Source organism: Alosa pseudoharengus, unplaced genomic scaffold (genome assembly GCF_046254945.1).
Source record: "Alosa pseudoharengus isolate Yale_2024_CS ecotype anadromous, Long Island Sound unplaced genomic scaffold, YU_APseudo_1.1 YU_APseudo_1.1_scf_2, whole genome shotgun sequence".
Taxonomy (NCBI): Eukaryota; Metazoa; Chordata; class Actinopteri; order Clupeiformes; family Clupeidae; genus Alosa; species Alosa pseudoharengus.
In genome coordinates this window covers 30,179,386-30,187,840 of record NW_027468663.1, presented here as the reverse complement: position 1 = coordinate 30,187,840, position 8,455 = coordinate 30,179,386, and positions in this window count along the sequence as shown.

Here is an 8,455-nt window from a genome sequence, read left to right as displayed (position 1 = left end):
TGTACACTACAGCACCACCACAAAATGTCAAATGTGCTTGTGCAATGCAGATACAGGGGAATATTTAGGAGTTGCCAAAGTATACTTGTTGCAGACTTGTCTTAGTGAAGCATTGCACACTAATCTGTACAGACAAATTCTCACACATACAAACATGCACACATACACAAAGATATACACACATACTACATACACACACACGCACACTATGTTAAAAATCTACACATACTGCAAAGGAGTGTATAATATGGCGGAAGTATACTTGTGCACTGCAAATACAGATATAGATTTAGGTGTAAGCAAAGAATACGTTGCAGACTTGTCTTCGTGAAGTAGTGCACACAAGTAATATACTCCTAAAATATCCAGCTTGAGAACATTCCAAATGCATATCCCAATTGTCTGGTGATTTTGCTCCAGTGCCCCAGAGGGTCTTAAGAGAATACTTGCCCAATTGAATTGTATTAGCAACCCACTCTATTATTACAGTGTGGTATTTCCATCAGACTGGATACCTAAAATATCTTAAAAATGCTAATGCCTTTATCACATAGGTATTTAGATTATAATTGAATATCTACACAATGGTTCGATTTCTTATAGGAATATAGGAAATGCTGATGTTTTCTACGTTTGGTTGACTGCTGATAGACTTGATAGACTGCTTTCTTCAATCTGCTTTCTTCAGTCTGTTGTTCCAGCAGCCCCTGTTGAGGTAAAGAAGGCATATTTACATGTTACCACTAGATGGAGATCGACTACTTCTTACAGTGATGAAACAAGCCACAGCTGGAGGCCTACTACGGGCAGGCGTTCAACTTTGTGTGTCGGGGAATCTGTTGTCTTCTCCAAACCGCGCGTCATAGTCATGGAATCCAGTTGAGGCACTGAGGGAGAAGAACAAAGGTGTCAATTGTTTTTCTAAAGAAACACGTTTGGACAATGACGTTCCTCACCTGCACTGGGGCAGCATAAAGACATAGTTTCTCCAGAAAATATAATAAGCAGTGTTGGGAGTAATGCATAAAGAAGTAATGTAATTACAGTAATGCATTGCTTTTTGCTGTAATGTAGTAATGTAAGGCATTACCAATACAATTTCAGTAATACTTTACTCGGTACAATTCTCAGTAACTGAAGTTACTTTGCTTTTTAATCCAAAATTGAGAAATGCTGCTTTTACAGACAAAGATCGTAGCCATTATTCTCAAACTATTTGCATTAAGTCTACACCACTGTAAGTGCAAGGAAAGGCAACCAGCAATGATGAGAACCATTTAAAGTCAACATACAATTTCACTATGGCTATATTTTACTATATTAAGTTGTGAGTGACCTTTGACCTTTGGGGCCTACATTGTCCCATGAGCCATAACTGCAACCATTATATTGTTCTTTTGTTAGCCTTAAGCCTCACTCAGTCATTATGCCATACCACATCACCTCCTGCCCTGTAATGAGCTGCATTGAACACATGAAGATCTATTGAGAACACCAAATCCATATTTCCTTTTATTTTGGTGAAAGTAATGTAAACGTAGTGTAATGCCTTACAATTCAAAGACAGTAATATTGTAATGTAACAAATTACTTTGAGATGACAGTAACAAGTAATAAATAATGCTTTACGCTTTTGAAGTAACTTGCCCAACACTGATAATAAGCCAGTATCACTGTAGAACACAATATTGTAATTGTGTATTATCTTTTGGCTATTGCGCAAAAGCCTCTTGTTCTATTCTTACAACATAGCCTGTGTCACAACATACCTGACAGGCGTATCTTTTCGGTAGTCATTTCCAACTTTCCACGCTAATGATGCTCAAAATACAACACAACTGTGCTCAAAGCAGGATGAGAAGAAGCTGAGGTTGTGTGTTTGTACAAAACTTTTTACAGCTTTGAAAGTATTTAATTGTTTCATGTGTAATTGAGATTGCAGAATTGTGGAAAACTGTGACAGAGTGCACCGCAGTTTTCCCGCTGCAGCAAAAACAATGACTTTTGTTGGAATGAAAATGAAAGCCTATGATTACGATATGTGTCTAGTTGTAACATTGATTGGGGACATGTGAAGTTGTGGGTGTGGGTTTAAGACCTGCTGTGTGTCAAAAAGCAAAGGCAATTCCATACGGGAACATGTTTATGAGTGTATGTACGGGAAATGAAGACGCAATATGCGTCGGGCCGACTAGCATATTCTATCTGAACGGTAATGTAAGCGATAAGCGCGCATTTTTAACATCAATGCTTACTAGCCGATAGAGAGAAATGTTAGGTCTGTATGTGGAGATATGCATTAACATGCTTACCTGTTGCCTGATTGTAGTGTCTTCCGGGTATGGGGAGCAAACTGAGGTGCGGGGCACGGAGAACTTTTGTGCGTTCTTTTCGCGCTTTGAAGTGAGAAGCGCTCATTGGAGCAGGGGTGTCTAGACCAGGGGTCCCCAACCTTTTATGTATGGACCGGTTTGATTCCCGTTTTTTTTTTCAACGGACCGGTGGGGGGGGGGGCTGTTTGGGGGTTCCATGTTCCGTGTTGTGCATGCATTACTTGAAAAGAACTAGCTCCAGTTATGTATGAACAGTAACGAACTCTTAAAAATGTGAAAAACGTGAACTTGATGAAGTGAAAATTTAACAATAAGAACTATGAAAATTGAACAACTTGAAGCTACATCTATCATGTGTGAAAATGCTTAACAAAATATGGTAACAAAACATGGGAACTAAACGTGCATTATGAATATAGCCTAATCAGTGGGAGCCCTGTGCTTGTTTCCCTGCAACAAGAAGGTTCCATCTGGGGATGATGGAAGACAGTGACACCTAGCCTGGCGGGCCATCATATCATTGAAATGTATAGTCTGGAATCGAACCAATCACCTCGCTTAATCCAAGGTGCGGGCAGAGAATTGTCTTTCAAACTGCCTAGGCATGCAATAGGCCAGCGCTACGACCATATCCGTATCCGGTAGGCAAAACGGCAAATACATACTTCTTCGAAAGGAATGACTTAAGTGCATTGTGTTGCTCAACTTTAAAAAAAAAAAAAAAAAAGTCACATAGCCACCTTCCTTGTTGTTCACCGTCGCAGGACTGTCGTTATCCTGATAAGCCCGCCTTAAGACTCTCTAACAAAATAGAGCGCTGTGATTGGATGACGTCCACGGCGTCAGCCAATAGAAATCCCTATGGTTTGATACTAGACGTACAGGCTGAGCAAATTAATTTGGCGCCGCTAGGGTGCGTCTAGATTTCCCTGTGTTTATTTCTTATTTTGAAGTGTTTGTTTGTTTATCATCATTGTTTTGTTTTTGTATTAACCTGCCGGCAGCCTAACAAATAAATTATAATAAAAGAAACGCCTTTTGACTACAACGCAGCATTTGTACATCCTTCAGTCTGACCCACCATCCACTCGGGCGCACTCCTTTACATTTGGTGGCATGGAAACTACTGTGTGCTCAGGTCAGGCTGAAAGGTGGCGAGATGCCACCGAAGAAGAAGCAGAACGCCCATAATGTGGAAGAGGAAGCTGAGGCAACAGAAGATGAGTGTGGCGCTGAGAAAACCATGGAGAACTCTATGAAAGATCTGGGCAAGAGCAAGCCCGGCAAGAGCAAGCCCATCAAGACCAGCGATGGAAGGGTATGGTGCATCAATTTAGCCTCTTGCAAGATTAGGTGTGACAGGAGCGATTGGAGATTGGGAGGAGCCATGGTCAGGCCCGGCTGTCAATTTCAGCTCCGGTGTCAACGGCAGCAAGCCGAACGCGTCTTCTGACCAGTGAAGCCCAGACAGACCCAGGAAATGTCCCAAGGGTGGCAGCGGCGGTGCCAGTGCAACCAGCGGCGATGGCAGTTCCAGTGGCGGTGCCAGTGCAACCAGTGGCGATGGCGGTTCCAGCGGCAGTGCCTTTCCAAGCAAGGGTGGCAGTTCCAGTAGCAGCGGCAGTTCCAATGGTTCCAGCAATGGCAGGGGTCCAAGCAGACACAACTCCATTAGCAGTGGAGCTGATGAAGACTTAACCAGTGCAGTTCAGCAGATGGAGAGGACCCAAAATGCAGAAGTACACAGAAGATGAGGATATAGAACACTTTCACCCAAGGAACTTTTCACCAGACTCCGGGAGCTGTATGAAAAATGAGTGTGTCCACAGGCTCATACCAAGGAGGAGATTGGAGACACGCTGGTCCTTGAACAGTTCCTGAGAATGGTGAATAGTGACGTGTGGCTGTGGATAAAAGAGCATGACCCCAAGTCGGCAAAGGAGGCAGTGATGCTAGCAGAATCCTTCATTGCGGCACGTCGAGGTCCAAGACCTTTCCAGATGATGTGGGGGAAGGAGAGTAATGCTGCACGGCCGGGTAAGTCGGCCGGGTAAGTCTGAGAGTGGTCGGGAAGGTGGTTTGGTAACAAAAGCCCTAAGGTTAATGTCAGTCAGGAGGACATTATTTGTTATTACTGTGGTCAGACAGGGCATATCAAGCCAAAATGTCCCCAAAGAAAACCAAAGAGCTCACATGTGTCATTTATCCCTCAGAATAGGGAGGGGGGAGCCACATTAGAGCAATGGGAATCCTTAACAGTGGTGCGGGTAAATGGGAAGCAGGTGCAGGCTCTTGTGGATACAGGGAGTAGCCAAACCATTGTAAGATCAGAGCTAGTGGCTAAGCACAACACACTGGCTAATAATGGGGAGGTTGTTATCCGTTGTGTCCATGGAGATAAGGTATCGTACCCTACTGTTGAGGTATACCTGGAGGTGGATAAGGTGTCTTATCTGGTTACAGTAGCAGTGGCAGAGCAATTGCCGTATCCAGTAGTCTTGGGGAAGGATATTCCAGGGCTGGGAGCACTTGTGGAACAAGAACAAGTATGTAATATGGCAGTTACAGGCTAAAAAAGCAGACAGCACTGATGAATGGGACATATTACCTTTTGCAGACACAGCAAGGCAGAAGACTAGAAGCCAGAAGAGAAGGGAGAAATTCAGGGGCACCAAGTTGACTGAAAATTATCCACAGCCTAGCTACGATAATCAGTTGGATAAGGTAATTCCAGCAGACATAGTCAGGGCCCAGAGAGCAGATGAGACCCTAAAAGCCTTCTATACTGGCTTGATTGCAGATGACAATGGGGATGCCTTAAGCCCAAAATTTAAGCTAAAGGGGGGCATTTTATATCATCATGGGGAAGACGGAGAGCAGCTTGTGTTACCTAGAGTTCTCAGAACCACAGTCATGGAATTGGGGCATGCTAGTCCATGGGCAGGACATTTAGGCCAGAATAAGACCTGGGAGTAGAGTTTTTAGTAGAGTGGCAGTGGACATAGTGGGCCCATTAAAACGAAGTCGCAGGGGCAATAGATACATTTTAGTGATTGCTGATTATACGACAAGGTATCCAGAGGCGTTCCCACTGCGTAACATCAAAGCAAGGCAAGTGGCGAATGTTTTTCTTCAGCTGGTCTCACGGGTGGGGGTTCCTAAGGAAGTGCTGACAGATCAGGGGTCTAATTTTACATCTACTCTGCTTAAGCAAGTACTTAGGAATCAAGGGCATTAAGACCACCCCATACCACCCTCAGACCAATGGGCTTGTCGAAAGATTCAACAAGACCCTGAAGAGTATGCTCCGCAAGTTCGTGTCAGACTCTGGGTCTGACTGGGATGTTTGGCTACCTTACCTGTTATTTGCCTACAGGGAAGTCCCGCAGGCGTCCACGGGCTTCTCGCCGTTCAAACTCTTGTATGGCCAGAAGGTGAGAGGGCCACTCGATGTCCTGAAGGAGGCCTGGGAGGGAGAGGAGCCAGAGCGGAGGATGAATGTCCTGACGTATGTGCTGAAGATGTGTGATCGAATGCAACACCTTACCGAGCTGGTGCAAGAGAATATGCAGACTGCGCAAGCCAAACAGCGGAAGTGGTATGATTCCTCAGCCAGAGACAGATCTCTCCAGCCAGGTCAGAAGGTGTTATTGTTGCTTCCCACGTCCGAAAGCAGCTTACTTGCAAAGTGGCAGGGGCCATATGTGGTCCAACAACGGGCGGGCAAGGTCACGTATGAAATAAACATGCCAGATAAGAAAAAGCAAAATCAGATTTTCCACATAAATATGTTAAAGGAATGGCACCCTAGAGAGAGAGCGGTGGTGCAGCACCTGTTTGCCAGAGCCATCAGAGAGGATTAAGAGATAGAGGAGCAGTACTTCCCAGTCAAGAGGATGCAGAGATAAGCCTGGACCACCTCTCCAAGGCCCAACAGCAGGAACTGAGGGCATGTGTGCCTGAGGGGGTGTTCAGCGGCATGCCAGGCAAGACACAGCTGGCAGCGCACCACATCAGGTTGAAGGCACCTGGCCCAGTCCGGCTCCCGTGCTACCGGATTCCGGCTCAGCTTCTCCCAAAGATCAAGGAGGAGATTGATTCCATGCGGAACATGGGAATCATTGAGCCATCAACCAGTGAGTGGTCGAGACCGGTAGTGCTTGTGCCAAAGAAAGATGGGACCTTAAGGTTCTGCATGGACTTCAGAAAGGTAAACTCTACTCTCTAAATTTCTACTTTTGATCCATACCCGATGCCACAGATTGATGTGTTGATTGACCGCCTGGGCAGTGCCAGTTTCCTAACAACATTAGATCTCAGTAAGGGATACTGGCAAGTTCCAATGGCAGAGGATGCTAAAGCTCTAACTGCATTTAGAACCCCGTTTGGCTTTTACCAGTTCTGTTATATGCCCTTTGGCCTGCAGGGGGCACCAGCAACGTTCCAGCGCCTCATGGACCAGGTGCTCGAGGGGGCGGAGGAATACTCCGCTGCATACATCGATGACGTGGTCATCTTTAGCCGGTCGTGGCAAGACCACCTGGTCCATGTGAAGGACGTGCTGAGAAGGTTGAAGAAGGCGGGACTTACCGTCAACACTAAAAAGTGTGCTGTGGCCCAGTCGGAGGTACAGTACCTGGGCTATGTCATCAGGGGAGGGACCATCAAGCCACAAGTGGGGAAAGTGAGTGCCATCATGGAGACCCCTGTGCCAACCACCAAACGCCAGGTCCGCTCCTTTCTGGGTGTGGTGGGTTAGTACAGGCGGTTCATTCCGCACTTCTCCACTAGGGCGGGACCCCTGATTGACCTCACACGAAAGTTGAGTCCTGACAAAGTGGTCTGGACCGATCACTGTTCCAAAGCCTTTGAGGATGTTGACCAAGGACCCCATTCTACAGAGCCCTGACTTTTCTCAGCCCTTCCTGGTTCAGACGGACGCGTCTGGAGTAGGGCTGGGGGCAGTCTTGCTGCAGGGGCCACCCGGGGAGCAAAAACCTGTGGTGTTCCTGAGCAGGAAACTGTTTCCAAGGGAGACTAGGTACTCCACGGTGGAAAAGGAGTGCCTTGCCATCAAATGGACATTAGACTCTTTGAAATACTACCTGGTGGAGAAAGATTCTATTCTGGAGACAGATCATCGGGCCCTTCAATGGCTTGATAAGATGAAAGAAACAAACTCCAGAGTGACCAGGTGGTATTTATCATTACAGCCATTTAGATTTTCTGTGAAATACTTCAGTCTGACCCACCATCCGCTCGGGCGCACTCCTTTACAGTAATGTTCATGTAAAGAGATATTTTATTCTACTCACAACATGTGCAGGCTATTTGTAACATGCCCAGCTGCAGGGGCGTAGATTTGCATGGGGACTGAAGGACGTGTCCACACCAATGTCAAATTACGACTGAAATGTCCCCACCAATATTCAGGTTGAAATGGGGGAAAAAGGCTCACATGCGCTACACAAAGAGTTAAATCATTTCTCACTTCAGTGCTGCGGATCATCTCGTACAGATCTTGTAATGTGCAGTAGCCTATAGTAAATCGCGCTGATTTGAAGTTACCTATAATAACTACCAGTAAGCCGCAGTCTCCTGCGCAGCACGCAGCGCTTCAGCTTTACTTCACTAAGCATGAAGTGCGTCCAAATTCATCCATTCTTTTCTGTTGAACTCCTCGAGAAGTAGGCTACTCATCACACATGTGTCACATGAAAGAGCCTTTTCTCAGCTTTTAAACGGTGCTAGCTAGCCACTGTTTGCTGTGATAAACAGTTTGCGAGAAAAATAACTACAAGAGATTTAATAATTATTCTCTGCGCCCATCTCCACATCCATTCGTCTTGGTGGAATATCATAGCCCTACACACTCTTCACGCAACACATGACAAACCATATATCAGAATAAACAGCAGACTTTACCGAACACAAAGGTGTAATGCATTCCCATGTATAGTTAGCTGTTCCAGAGTAATCCGGTTTTGAAATAAATTATAGCAAAATTCAACATGGTCTTTCGGCTGCATTTCTTAAAACTGAGCAGTGCTTACATCGCCTAGATATCTGTAAATATTAGAATCAAAGAATATACAGGCAGCTCACGGTTAACAGTTTGTCAG